Below are 16,372 nucleotides of genomic sequence, written 5' to 3'. Positions count from 1 at the left end.
ACATCTGATGGCGGTGAAGATATTTCCATGTTCATACAGATGGCGGTGTAGATATTTCCATGTTCATACAAATGGCGGTGTAGATATTTCCATGTTCGTACAGATATCGGTGTAGATATTTCCATGTTCATACATATAGCGATGTAGATATTTCCATGCTCATACAGATAGCGATGTAGATATTTCCATGTACATAGAGATATCGGTGTAGATATTTCCATGTTCATCCAGATGGTGGTATAGATATTTCCATATTTATACAGATAGCGGTGTAGATATTTCCACGTTTATACAGATAGCGATGCAGATATTTCCATTTTTATACAGATATCAGTGTAGATATTTCCATGTCATACAGAGATCGGTGTAGATATTCCACCTTTACAGAGATTGCGGTGTAGATATTTCCATGTTCATACAGATGGCGGTGTAGATATTTCGAAGTTTATAGAGATAGAGCTGTAGTGATTTCCATATTTATAGAGAAATCTGTGTAGATATTTCCATGTATGTGCAGATAGCTGTGTAGATATTTCCATGTTCATGCAGATAGCGGTGTAGATATTTCCATGTTCATCCAGATGCCGGTGTAGATATATCCATGTTCATACAGATGGCGGTGAAGATATTTCCATGTTCATACAGATGGCAGTGTAGATATTTCCATGTTCATACAAATGGCGGTGTAGATTTTCCATGTTCATAGAGATGGCGGTGTAAATATTTCCATGTTCATACAAATGGCGGTGTAGATATTTCCATGTTCATAGAGATGGCGGTGTAGACATTTCCATGTTTATACAGATAGCAGTGTAGTTATTTCCATGTTTATAGAGATAGTGGTGTAGATAATTTCAATTTTATACAGATAGCTGTGTAGATATTTGCATGTTCATACAGATAGCGGTGTAGATATTTCCATGTTCGTACAGATAGCGGTGTAGATATTTCCATGTTCATACAGATAGCGGTGTAGATATTTCCATGTTCCTGCCAATAGCGGTGTAGATATTTCCATGTTCATACCAATAGCGGTGTAGATATTTCCATGTCCATACAGTTAGCGTTGTAGATATTTCCATGTTCATGCAGATGGCGGTGCAGATATTTACATGTTCATACAGATGGCGGTGTAGATATTTCCATGTTCGTACGGATGGCAGTGTAGATATTTCCATGTTCATACACGTGGCGGTGTAGATATTTCCATGTTTATACAGATAGCAGTGTAGTTATTTCCATGTTTATAGAGATAGCAGTGTAGATATTTCCATTGATATACAGATAGCTGTGTAGATATTTGCATGTTCAGACAGATAGCGGTGTAGATATTTCCATGTTCATACAGATAGCGGTGTAGATATTTCCATGTTCATACAAATGGCGGTGTAGATATTTCCATGTTCATAGAGATGGCGGTGTAGATATTTCCATGTTCATACAAATGGCGGTGTAGATATTTCCATGTTCATAGGATGGCGGTGTAGATATTTCCATGTTTATACAGATAGCAGTGTAGTTATTTCCATGTTTATAAAGATAGCAGTGTAGATATTTCCATTGATATACAGATAGCTGTGTAGATATTTGCATGTTCATACAGATAGCGGTGTAGATATTTCCATGTTCATATAGATGGCGGTGTAGATATTTCCATGTTCATACAGATAGCGGTGTAGATATTTCCATGTATATACAGATAGCGGTGTAGATACTTCCATGTTTATGCAGATGGCAGTGTAGATATTTCCATGATTATTGAGATGGCGGTGTAGATATTTCCGTGTTTATACAGACAGCGGTGTAGATATTTCCATGTTTAAAGTGATAGCGGTGTAGATATTTCCATGTTTATACAGATAGCGGTTTAGTTATTTCCATGTTCATACAGATAGCAGTGTAGATATTTCCATGTTCATACAGTTGGCGGTGTAGATATTTCCATGTTCATACTGACGGCAGTGTAGATATTTCCATGTTCATAGATATGGCGATGTAGATATTTCCATGTTCATACAGACGGCGGTGTAGATATTTCCATGTTCATACAGATGGCAGTGTTGATATTTCCACGTTTATAGAGATGGTGGTGTAGATATTTCCATCTTTATATAGATAGCGGTGTAGATATTTCCATGTTTATACAGATGGCAGTGTTAATATTTCCACCTTTATAGAGATAGCGGTGTAGATATTTCCATGTTCATACAGATGGCAGTTTAGATATTTCCATGTTTATAGAGATGGCGGTGTAGATATTTCCATGTTTATACAGATGGCGGTGTAGGTATTTCCATGTTTATAGAGATGGTGGTGTAGATATTTCCATGTTTGTACAGGTAGCGGTGAAGATATTTCCATATTTATACAGGTAGCGGTGCAGATATGTGAATTCATTAAACCTCTTCTTCTTTATAAATTACCCTGTCTTGGGTATGTCTTTATCAGCAGCTTGAACATTGACTAATACACTCACTATCCATGAATGATACTCTTTTAGCCCATTTGCATTGTTATAAAGAAGTACCAGAGGCTGGGTGGTTTATAAAGAAATGAGGTTTATTTGGCTCCTTGTTCTGAAGGCTGTACGTGTAGCATAGTACTGGTACCTGCTTCCACGGAGGGCCTCAGGAACCTTCCAATCATGGTGGAAAGTGGAGGGAAACCAGCATATCACATGGTGAGAGAGGAAGCAAGAGAGACAGGGAGGAGGTGTCAGTCTCTTTTAAACAACCAGATATCGCATGAACTCACAGGGTAAGAACTCATTCATTACCAAGAGGACAGCACCAAGCCATTCAGGGGGCATCTGTCTCCAACATTGGGGATCACATTTTAACGTGAGATTTGAAGGGGACAAACATCCAAACTATGTCAGATACCAAAGCTGACAATGCTTAGGATCTTTAGCTGTTCCAGGTCCTGGGAAAAGGGAGAGAGTTAGCTTCCCTCGTTTATGCTGTGCTACTGCATATTATATTAGTAATTATAGTTCTCTAAAGGTTCTTAAAAGCAAATAAACAAATGCAATGCAAAACATATGAAATGCAAGGCAAAACGTACGAAATGCAAGGCAAATGCATTAAAAACTTTTGAGTGTTAATATATAGATTTTATTTTATCTTTTTAATTTCTTTTGCTTAACCAAATAGATTATGTAGTTTTGATTAACTGGCCATGAAATAGCTCTGCCTACATAGAATTTCCCATGAATAATTGGTTGTGGAGACTTTTGTGTGTGACCCAAATCCTCCCTCAAAACTGAAGTTTGCCCAGCTATTGGGAGTGTTGGCAAATCATGCCTCTCAGCTGATTCTCTCTAGAATTTATTCTCAGGAGATCTAATTAATAACTTGTCAAGCTGATGTCCATCCTTGGGGACAACTCGTATCTGAATAATGGCCAGTGAAAGGTATTAAAACTCCATACTCCTGCCTCAATTTAGGGCAACTCTGAAGGGTCACCCCAGCTTCTCAGCTCCCCCTTGAGATTAGCTGAGGTATTTGTTGTGACTGCCTCACATCTCAACTCCCTTTATCCAATTCAGCTTTTTTGCCACAGTTGTTGGTTCCTAGGATTTTACCCAGTTAAATGTTCTCTACACAAATCTCTATCTCAAATCTGCTTTACAGGGAATGTGGCCTCAGACAGGTTTTCATTAGGTTCTGGACATAACTCTCATTAGTCACTGATATGATTCGGCTGTGACTCTGCCCGAATCTCACCTTGATTGCAATTATCCCCGCATGTCAAGGATGGAGTCAGGTGGAGATAATTGAATCATAGGGGCGTGTTCCCCCTACTGTTCTCCTGGTAGCGAATAAGTCTCACGAGATCTGATGGTTTTCAAATGGGAGTTTCCCTACACAAGCTTTCTTCTCTGCTACCATTTAAGATGTGCCTTTGCTTCTTTTTTGCCTTCTACCATGACTGTGAGGCCTCCCCAGCCATGTGGAATTGTGAGTTCATTAAACCTCTTTCCTTTATAAATTACCCGGTCTTGGGTAGGACTTTATTAGCAGCATGAGAACAAACTAGTACAGTCTGTTCTATAAGCCCAAGTCGGATCACAGAGTCCCGCTTTCTGTTTCTTTTTTTTTTCTAGCCCATATTTCTACTAAAACTTGACTCATGTAGACTTAAAACAAAATAATTAAGCATGGCTAATATTTATTTAATATTTTATACGTGTCAGGTACTGTATTTTGTAACTTATCTTTTAATAATCTTTCCAAATCTCTAAAAGGAGAATTCTGCTCTTTTATAGAGAAAATAAGGATGGCTCAATCTTTTGATTTTTATTACCAGCTTTATTTTGTATAACATATAATAAACTAAAAATATTGAAAGTTTAGAAAGCATCAGCACACAATCGAGGTGATGGAAATATACTTCACCTCCAGTTTCCTGATGCCTGTTTATAATACATTTCTCTGGCCCCTCATTCCTGGCCCTTAAAAACCACCAAACTGCTTTCTGTCACTGGACAGTAATTTATAAAGTCAAAAAATGTATATAAATAAAATTTTACACTATGCACTTTTTTGTCTGACATTTTATGTTTTTTTCTCTGCATGTTTTACCTCTAGAGTCTGCCTTGTTTCACTTAGTATAATTATTTTGAGATTCATTCATGTTACAGTATGTATCCATAATTAATTCGGATAAAGCAAGTTAATTCATTAATGTATTGATTGATATTTAGACTGTTTCTAGTTTGGGCTATTATGAATACATGTGCTATGAACATTTGTGTTGATATCATTATATGAACACCTACTTTTATCTCTCTTGGGTAAATACCCAGGAGTGCAATGGCTGAGTCTTACGGCAGAAGTATGTTTAACTTTTTAAGGGACTCTTGAACTGTTTTTCAAAGGTTACACTTTTTTGTATTCCCATCAGCAGTGTATGAGAGTTTCAGCTTCTCCACATCCAAGCCAGTGCTTGGCTATTATCAGTCATGCTAATCTTAGCTATTTAAAAATAGATAGTGGCGTCTCATTTTGGTTTTAATTTGCATTGCCCTAAGCATTAATTATGTTGAGCATATGTGCTTATTTACCAAACAAATGTCTACTTTGAAATGTCTGTTGCAGTCTTTCACCCAAGTTTTAAATGGGGTTGTTTGTTTTTCATTATTAAATTTTGAGCTTTTAAAATATATTTTTGATGCAAGCCTTTTATCAGATATATGAGTTGCAAATATTTTCTCCCAGCCTGCAGCTTGTCTTTTCAGTCTCTTAATAGATTCTTTTGAAGAGCAGATTTTTTTTTAAATTCGATGAGTTCTTCTTATCAATATATTATTATATAAATCATGCTGTGGGGTCATATCAAAGAAAGCTTTGCCTGACTCAAAGTCCCAAATGTTTTCACATCTTCCCTCTCCTCTCCTTTGGGAACTGAGATTACACGTAAATTCAGTTACTTGAAATTTACTGTCTACTATTGCTCTGTTCATGTTTTTTAAAAATTTATTTTCTCTCTATATTTTATTTTGAGAGGTGTCTATCTTTTCTTCTTTAATGACTAATGTGCTATCAGCCTACCATGTAGCTGGGACTACAGCTGCATGCTACTATGCCCCGCTAATTTTTGTATTTTTAGTAGAGATGGGATTTCACCATATTGGTCAGGCTGGTCCTGAACTCCTGACTTCGTGATCCACCTGCCTCGGCCTCCCAAAATGCTGAGATTACAGGCGTGAGCCACTGCGCCCAGCCTCCTTTAGTGTATCTTGCATGTCTCTATTTTAGAACATATAGAATACTGTTTCAATAAGCATTTTAATGTTCTTAACTGATAACTCTGGCACCTTGATTTACTCTGGATCAGTTCTGACTCAGTGATTTTTCTCCTTATTATGAGCCACGTTCTTCTGTCTTTTGTTGTTACTGTTGCATCTCTGCTAAACTGTGTCTGGATGTCAGATACGGTGACTTTTATCTTATTGAGTGCTGGAAGTATATGTAAATATTCTTGATCTTTGTATTGGTATGTATTTAAGTTTAGTTGGAAAGAGTTTGACTCTTTTTGGTCTTGCTTTAAAAATTCATTAGGTGGGATCAGACCAGTTCTCATTTTAGAGCTAATCACTCCCAACTAGTGAGGCAAGATCCTTCTGGGTATCCCTGGGAATCTTGAGGTGTTTCTGGTTTGGCTGATAAAATAAGCACTATTACTGGACCTTGGTGAGCATGTGTACTGTTACTTTTCATCTTATCTGTGTGTTGTTTCCCCAACCGTAGGTACTTTTCTCTAGGCCTGTCCTAACAATTACTTAGCTATGTATTTTAGGTGGACCCTTTGCAGAGCTCTGGAGTTCTCTTTCTGTGCAGCCCCTTCTTCTCAGAAACCTTGTCCTGAGAGCTCATGTCAACATGGTTTCTATGGACTCTCAGCTCTGTCCCCTCAGCTCAGAGAGAACAATGAGCTCCTCTTGGGCTCTTCTCCTGGAGTAGTGGGCTGGAAAACTTTCTCCAGGCATAAATTAGGGCAGTTGATAGGCTCACCTTGTTTGAGACTGACTTTACAGGGTCTTGCAAACTTTTGTGGCATACATTTTGGTCATTTTTTTGGTTGTTTCAGGAGGGAGAGAAAGTCTAGTTCTTGTTACTCCATCATGGTCATTGCAGAAGTCAACCTAACTGATATTTATCAATACAGTCTGTTGCTACACATTGAACTTGCTTAAGATAATTTTTAGATGGCACAGAACTTTCTGTCCATTGAGTGAGACTCTCTGCTTATTTTGCAAGTGCTCATTTGTATAGAGACGTTTGTATGGAGAAACTTCAAAAAGTTTGTGGAAAAATGAAGTTAAAAGATAAACATTGAAAATGTGATCTTCGGTTTTCATCCCTAAAGAACCGATGGTCCTGGGAACTTAACAATGTCAATGCAGTCTCTTATATATTATTAACTTAAGAAAAATGGGTGCCCTTTCCACATTTGTTGAGATTGGGAAACAAAAAGAAGTCAGAAGGAGCCAAATCAGAGCTGTAAGGTGGATGCCTGACAATTTCCCATTAAGACTCTCACAAAATTGCCTTTGCTTGATGACAGGAATGAGCAGAAACATTGTGGTGTTAGAGGACTGTCTGCTAAAGCTTTCCCAGGTATTTTGCCCTAAAACTTTGGCTAACTTATTCAAAACACTCTCATGATATGCAGATATTATTGTTCTTTGACCTTCCACAAGGTCAACAAGCAAAATGCCTGGAATGTCCCCAAAAAACTGTTGCCGTGACCTTTGCTCTTGAGTGATCCCCTTTTGCTTTGACTGGACCACTTCCACCTTTGGTAGCCATTGCTTTGATTGTGTTTTGCCCTCAGGATCATACTGGGAAAGCCATGTTTTATCTTCTGTTACAATTCTTCAAAGAAATCCTTCGGGATCTTGACCCTAGTTCTTTAAAATTTCCATTGAGAGCTCTCCTCTTGTCTGCAGCTGATCTGAGCACAACACTTTTGACACCCATGCAGTGGAAAGTTGGTTCAACTTTAATTTTTTAGTCAGAACTGTGTAAGCTGAACCAATTAAAATGTCTACGATGTTGGCTATTGTTTGTGCTGTTGATTATCAGTCCTCTTCAATTAGGGCACAAACAAGATTAATTTTTTTCCTTGCCAATTGATATGGATGATCTGTCCCTGTGGACTTCATCTTCCACATCATCTCGTTTCTTACTTAAAAAAGCTGTCTGCTTGTGAACTACTGATTTCTTTGGTGCATTGTCCCCTCAAGCTTCTTGTAAAACATCAGTGATTTCACCATTCTTTCACTCAAGCTTCATCATAACCTAATGTTTGTTCTTGCTTCAATTTTAGCAGAATTTACATTGCTCTGCTAGGGGCTCTTTTCAAACTAATGTCTACTCCTTCTTACTGTCTCAAACTAGATCCTGTTCAAACATGCTATAATAAATTAGTATGAGTTTATTTTGCTCCCAAAATTGAAACCTTTGCATAGTTTTTTTCATAATATACATTTTCCATGAACTTTTTAAGGCCTCTCATGTATCCACAGGTAGAGTGCCTTACCTATTCTGACTTCAGTCAATTATTCAAGGCCTTTCCTTGTCAGTGATACATTAGAAAGGTAGAGAATTGAAAAATAAGAGTAGCTTCTGCTGATTAAGAAACACTATATCTTTTTCTACTTCTTTCTTTTTTTTTTTTTTTTTTGAGACAGCATCTTTCTCTGTCACCCAGGCTGGAGTGCAGTGGTGTGATCTCAGCTCACTGCAACCTCTGCCTCCCAGGGTCAAGTGATTCTCCTGCCTCAGCCTCCCGAGTAGCTGGGACTATAGGTGCCTGCCACCACACCCAGCTAATTTTTGTATTTTTAGTGGAGACAAGGTTTCACCATATTGGCCAGGCTGGTCTTGAACTCCTGACCTTGTGATCTGCCTGACTCGGCCTCCCAAAGCGCTGGGATTACAGTCATGAGCCACCGTACCTAGCTTTCTACTTCTTTCTTATTATTTTCCTCCTCTCTCATTCCTATATTCTCTCCTTTCTCCTACTTTCCTCCCCACTCCCTGTTTCCTTCCTTTCATCTTTCCTATTTTCAAGACTTAATATTTCTTGAACCTCAGATGTTATCATAGTATGTTATTTGTTTAATTTTCACATAACAATAATAGTTTAAATACAAATAATATTTATTTTCATCCCCATGTTATCAGTATAACAGTAAAGATGTGGAGAGGCCAGCTGGGCATGGTGGCTCAAGCCTGTAATCCCAGCACATTGCGAGGCCGAGGTGGGTGGATCACGAGGTCAGGAGATCGAGACCATCCTGGCTAACACGGTGAAACCCCATCTCTACTAAAAAAAGAGAAAAAATTAGCTGGGCGTGGTGGCGCGTGCCTGTAGTCCCAGCTACTCGGGAGGCTGAGGCAGGAGAATAGTGTGAACCCAGGAGGCAGAACTTGCAGTGAGCCAAGATCACGCCACTGCACTCCAGCCTTGGTGACAGAGCGAGACTCTGTCTCAAAAAAAAATAAATAAATGAAAATAAAATTTAAAAACATGATGTGGAGAGGCCAAACCAATGGCTCTTATATCCACGTTCTTTCTTCTAAATGATTTCACCTTAGTTTTGGTCTGCATCTCTAACCATAGCTAGTTGCAGTAGGACCTTCTATCTGGCCTTGCTGCTCTCATTTTTGGACCTCCTCACTGAAATCAAATTGATCTTTCTAAAATGCAAACCTGGTCTTAGTATTTTATTACTTAAAACCCATTGGTGGCTTTCCATGATTTATGGAATAAAGTCAAAATTCCTGTTTTTGCCCATGTTTCTGTGTGCCTCTCATCCCTACATTTACTGATTCCTGTGTGCCATAAATTGCCAGTTGTCCAGAGTTCATTCTCTTTTTGTACTTGGGAGGACTTCTGCATCCCGCAACTTTTCCCCTGAAACATGCTTGGAAAATACCTACTCATTTTTTTCAGATTCAGGTTAGTTTTTTACTTCAGTTTCTTTTCCTGAAGCTTGTACTGACTGCTCCATATGGCTTTGGGGATTAGCTACTCATTCCTTTGTGCCCTTTGTAGATACACATTTATCATGGAGTCTTTTTTTTTTTTTTTGAGACAGAGTCTCACTCTGTCACCAGGCTGGAGTGCAGTGGTGTGATCTCAGCTCACTGCAACCTTTACCTTCCAGGTTCAACTGATTCTCTTGCCTCAGCCTCCCAAGTAACTACAGCCGTGCACCACCGTGCCCAGCTAATTTTTGTATTTTTAGTAGAGACGGGGTTTCACTATGTTGGCCAGGATGGTCTCGATCTCTTGACCTCGTGATCTGCCCACGTTGGCCTCCCAAAGTGCTGGGATTACAGGCATGAGCCACCGCTCCCAATCAGTCATGCAGTCTTTATACTTACTTGTTTACTTGCCTGTGAGCTCACGAAATGCAGGGAATATTTCCTTGTTGCTCTAGCACCTACACCAGTACCTGGTATCCAGAAGCTGTATGCTAAATGTTTGTTGAGTGGCTGTTTGACTGAATGATTGTACTCCTAATTAGTAGATAGAAAGCCATGAACTTCCCAGTTCATCATTCTTTGTGCTCAATTCTGGTTTCTTTATTGTGTTCAAAAGAGTTCCTTAGTGACATAAAACTATGGAGCTAGTATGTCAGCTCATTTAAGCAATGATTGGTTTATGTATATAAGAGGCTTCAATAATTATATATTTTTATTTCAGTTTCAATAAATGATCAATTGATTAATTTTCTCTGTTTTGGCTTATTGTTCACATTTAATATCAAATAAAAGTGTTTTACTTAAAATTATTCATGCCAATTATGACAGTTAGGTGAATATTACTTTGATTTACATTCCAGTAGTAGTTTTGGTTGAACCCTGAATATGCTAAGACGTCACTTTTCTTTTTTCTTATGAACAGGCTACTGTGTTTACATATATTATTAAAATCTTCTTTGAAAATACGAAGTGTTACATTTCTTATATTTAGTTCTCTGTGCTTCAGAATTCCTGTGATACTTGCACTTAAGTCCTTCTGAGCAGTTGATGTTAATATTTATGTGGTTAATTTCATGAAACATGGTGGTTTTCATTTCTATCATTAATTTATACAGGAGATAGACTGTTTTCCAGGTGTAAGCTCAGTCATATAATTAGAAAATTTATAAGCAGAAGGGAGTTATTTGGTCTAACCCATTTATTCTACAGATAGAGAAATTAGAGTCCAGAAACTCTGTCTTCTTTAAAGTCTTACAGGTATTTAAGAAAAAAGAATAGACTTGAGGTTTCTGTGTTCTGAACCCAGTGATCTTGACACTGTAATGATCTTCATCCATATTATTCACAGAAGTAAATATAATCACATATTAAATAAGAAACAAAAATACTAAGGAGATATTATACTGAAAATGAAATAATATTATCTTAATTATTTTGATCAGATTCAATATATAGCAGCTTGAAGGCTAATAATTCCAATGATTCTCTGAATAAACCATTTTTCTAATAAGATTACAGGTTTTAGTAATCTAATTATTTTGACTGATGCAAATGTTACCCCGCCAGTCTGAAAAATGTGTTTATTTATATGTCATAAAGAATAATTTATTCCAAAAAGGCTAATTTTCAAAATATATGTATCTTCTGAAACTGTATCTATTTTTTTCCCACGTTTTCTAAATATAGTTTAGAGGGCGTTTGTAGATATTCATGGTGCTGAAACATTAAGGTATAATGGTCTCATGAAGGAGAATAATGTCATTTAGACATTGTAATTTTGGAGGATCACAATACTTTTTGGAATGTGGTTGTTGCAGCACTGGTCACTTATACTAATTATATAATAACATACTATACTAATGCAATAATATACCATATGAAATTATTAAATGGTAAATTTGTCTTAAATCCTCTAGAATACTGCAAAGAAATAGTTTATATAAGAAAGAGTACCATAGCATATGTGAACACAATGTTTCCTATTTTTTTCTTCTTTTTTATTTTTTTGAAGACAAGTTCTCACTCTGTTGCCCAGACTGGAGTTCAGTGCCATGTTCATAGTTCACTGCAACCTCAAACTCCCAAGCTCAAGTGATCCTCTTGATTCAGCCTCTGAAGTAGCTGTGCCTATAGGTGTGCACCACCACACTGGCTAATTTTTAAAATTTTTTATAGATATGTTGCCCAAGCTGGTCTCAAATTCTTGAGCTCAAGAGATCTTCTCACCTTGGCCTCCCAGAGTGTTGGGATTACAGGCATGAGCCACCATACTCAGCCAATATTTCTTTTCTAAAAGACATTTTCTAACATACTTCTCATTTTAACTAACATAATATTCAAAGTGTGGATCTGAGAAAGAGATAGTGCCTGCAGATCTGGGATCCTACATGCTAATATTATGGGATGCATTCAGATTTGATCAGCAGATATTCCATTTATTCTAGAACACCACCAGCAGAAGAATGTAATTACGTCTATCACTAAAACTTTGTGTCAATACAGACTACTGTATTACTGTATTTGTTATCATAGATGGTCCTTGGATGGCAGCCTTAAGCAATTTTAAACCTAGACAGGTGATGTACTTTTTCTTCTTGGATAATTTTCATTGTTTTATCTAATTTGGTTGTAACTAATGTGTTTAATATGGCTTGCTTGTTTTTTAAAAAGTTGTTCAGTATCCTTAGAACTCAGTGCTGATTTCTTTTTCTAGCAGGCCTTTTATATAGGACATCTCACTTTCTCCTGGCTCTCTACTACTAGCATGAGGTCTCTGAAAAAAATCAAGACAGCCAAGTAATTTGTTATAGAATAGCCTATGTAGAGGGAAAGGGGAGGAGTCATATTCCAAGAGGGAAAGACCTTTGAGCCAGGCTCAATTTGTAGAGGCTGTTGAATAAAAATGAGAGAGAGAGAATGCACACTTTATTGCACTATTAAAGCAAAATTCTGACAATAACTTCTAAAAATGATTCCACTCTTATACATTGAGAATATGACAGACCTTCTGAAAGTATAATTTCTTACATGAACGTCCAGGTATATAAGGAAAAATAACTATTTCATGCCAATATCTTCAGCCGCCTTTATTGTTGGTTCACCACATAGATTTTTATCAGAATCGCAGAACATTAATTTTTTAAATTAGCTACCATTACAACTAGCTTGAGAAGAACTTTCTTTTTAATAATTCGACCCAGATGCATTCTAGATACTCCAGTGTTACGAATCAATGGCTTCATGAGGAGCCGCTGTTGACTCATGCTATCTCTGGACACACTGACAGGAAATGTTTTCTTACACCTGTTTTCCTCCTGCTTTTCCTTGGTAGGACTTAGTTCCTTGGCATAGTTCAGTATCAATGGCAGTCATAGAGAAGTGTTACAAAAACCCAGCTTATTCCAACTTGTGAATTATTTGGCACCCAGGAACCAGGTCTTACAATCTTCAACCCACTTTTTCCTAACATGGCCCCTTTTCTGAAATGTTTATTTATATATGATGTAGGCCTGGGGAAAGGACATGGACTTTCAAAGAAAATATTCTCCAATAGATCTCTCAACTCCAGAGAACCTTCTGACTAAACCTGAAAGAATTCCACTGTGCTCTGATAACATCCTTTAATAATGAAGGAAATGATATTTTTCCCCCAGGAGGATTTTGTAGTGAAAGAGATGGCATAATTTTTTTTAAATGTTGTTTATAATCTAATTTGTTTTTTCATTTGTGGGGTGTGTCTTAAATCCTAAATGGTACATCCTTTTTAAAATACTTCTAGTAATAAAATGTTTCTGAAGTTATGTTGTAAATATCATTGGACTCTGTTTAATAATGTTAAGTTGATCCCACTTCCCCTGAAATTATATACATAAATGCTGAAAGTATAAATTTCCATATACAACTTCATGGAACATTTTTCTTCCAAGTGTGCATTTGCTAGAATTTGCATTGAAAGGTTTTGGAAGGAGCCTGTTGGTATGAATCCTGTGTGAGCAACACTCAGATTTGTTGCATACTGAACAGCATGCTAAATCTCACTTCACAAGCTTAGATTTCTCATCTACCATCTTGAGCTGAATTTAAAATATAACTGCAGTTTATTATGTCACCTGTTCGTCAAACACTGATGCAAAGCTTAGTTTTCAGTGTGAAGAACCCATGACTAGAGAAGGGAAGAAGAAAGGGTCAAGCAGACCTCATTAAAGAGTGTATGGGCAAGAAAACACATCAGATGTCTTGATAGGTTTTTTAAAGTCCTGTTAGACTTGTCATGATTTCCAAAACACTAAATGCCATCTAGTATTTTGGACCCTCCAAAATTACAGTAGAATATTATTATGGGTCATCTTAATTGGAAATATACAGGAAAATCCTGATGATTAATGTAGACTAGTGATAGCTCTCACACATTTATATAACCTATGTTGAAAAGAAAGAAGAAAGGCAGGAAGGAAAGAAGGAAAAAGAGCGGAGAGAGAGGAACAAGAAAACACGTGGATTTGTGGAAATGAAAATTTTTAAATTACTAATTTGCAAGAATGGGTAAGAAAAATACCGAGTATGAACATAAGCGCTTTCAATTCCGTTTGTCTCTTAATCCTTCTCAGTCTGTGGCCAGTTTTGAAACTTGGTGTAACTTCCTTCCTTTATTCCTCCCTCCCTTGCTCCCTCCATCCCTTCTTGCCAGCCTCCTTCCCTTCCTCTCTCCTTGAGTTTCCTTCTTCTTTCTTGTTCCCTCCCTCCCTCCCTCTCTCTTTTTTTCCCTTAGTTTCCCCGGAAGCACATATACCAGCCATTTGAATGCTTTCTGCTCATAGATACTGCCAAGCCCCCTCACCCAGACTGCTGACTAGATTTGGTAGAATGGAATGAGAAACATAGACTTTGTGTCTGTGGCGGCCACCTCTGATGTTGCAGATTTTTGCCGTGATTATGCACTCCAGCCGAGGGACGCTAGAGAGGTTGAAATTTCAACTGTGGGATTTGCCATTTTGGAATTTGCAGTAATGTACTGGATATGCTAACAGCAGCCTGGCTAGCCACCACTTCACAAGGAAGTATTTAAATATACACGTGTAATATGAAGAAAATTGCATTAGATCATAAGGGATGAATTATTTTGTAAATGACTATACCATCAAATACCATACCTGATATCAATCATCTTCATCAGACAGTATCTGTGTATGTAAGTAGATAAACAAAAAAGCAGGAGTTTATTTCTCTCTAATGTATCCTTGACTCTCTAGCGGTGACCTCTGAAATGTCTCTTCTGATCCAGACTTGTTTGAATCATGTGCAACATTTTAGATTTGTCTTTTCTCTGCAAGCTTTTTTTGTTAAGTACCATAACATATTGAACCAAATAGTTTTGCTTGCTTTCTATTGATGACACATGATTTTGGCTTTTATCTTCAGTGGAAAATCAATGTGTCACATGGCGTTCACTAAGAAAAAGGTATGGGGCCTCTTTGTAATTCTTTGTCAGATGGTTGCTTTATCTTGATTTATGCCTTCAAACTTTTTCCCATTCAGCAGAAAATATTGTGTCGCTATCTGTGAGAGCAAAGCGATCTATACCAATTTATGCTCTAAGTGTAGCCTCCTTCCAGAACTGCTTATGGAACATATCAACTCACTATAGATTAGGGACATAATGGATTCTTCTTTCTTAAAAGTGGCAGATTGACAATTTTAGTTCATATACAAGCTTTTATATTAACATTAAAACAATATTTCTATGTAAAGTAAAATATTGTAGTTGATTATTATTCGAGGGCCTCCCAGAATTTCAAGGTCTGAAAATAAATTCAATGTTCCTGGTGGTAACAAAATTGCCCCTACTTCCTTGTATCAGGACTGCCATTTGGAACTGCTGGGGAAGCTCTTTTCAGAAATTATTTTCAAAACAGCATTGTTGCCTTTTGCCAAACTGAAATCTGGTTGTAAACTTTTGAAAACTAGTTCCTTGGAATGGAATTCAAGTTGTCTTCTAAGCAATTTTTTTTAACTCAAACATACATTCTATCTTGCTTTATTATGTCACTATTTGTGTAGGAAACATATTTCTATTTTTACCATTTTCAATTTATTTACATTTACATTTACATTTGTGTGTATATATATACACACATACATACACTTTAAGTTCTGGGATACATATGCAGAACTTGCAGTTTTGTGAAACAGGTATACATGTGCTGTCGTGGTTTGCTGCACCCATCAACCCGTCATCTACATTAAGTATTTCTCCTGATGCTATCCCTCCTCTTTCCTTCCTACCCACTGACAGGCCCCAGTGTGTGATGTTCCCCTCCGTGTGTCTATGTGTTCTCATTGTTCAACTCCCACTTATGAGTGAGAACATGTGGTGTTTGGTTTTCTGTTCTTGTGATAGTTTGCTGAGAATGATGGTTTCCAGCTTCATCCATGTCTCTGCAAAAGACATTAATCCATCCTTTTTTATAGCTGCATAGTATTCCATGGTGTATATGTGCCACATATTCTTTATCCAGTCTATCATTGATGGGCATTTGGGTTGGTTCCTAGTCTTTGCTATTGTGAATAGTGCTGCAATAAACATATGTGTGAATGTGTCTTTATAGTAGAATGATTTATAATCCTTTGGATGTGTACCTAGTAATGAGACTGTTAGGTCAAATGGTATTTCTAGTTCTGGATCCTTGAGGAATTGCTACACTGTCTTCCACAATGGTTGAACTAATTTACACTCCCACCAACAGTGTAAAAGCATTCCTATTTTTCCACATCCTCTCTAGCACCTGTTGTTTCCTGACTTTTTAATGATTGCCATTCTAACTGGCGCGAGGTGGTATCTCATTGGACCAGGGGTGATGAGCTTTTTTTTTTTT

Source organism: Gorilla gorilla, chromosome 9, assembly GCF_029281585.2.
Source record: "Gorilla gorilla gorilla isolate KB3781 chromosome 9, NHGRI_mGorGor1-v2.1_pri, whole genome shotgun sequence".
Lineage (NCBI taxonomy): Eukaryota > Metazoa > Chordata > Mammalia > Primates > Hominidae > Gorilla > Gorilla gorilla.
This window is presented reverse-complemented; position numbering follows the sequence as displayed.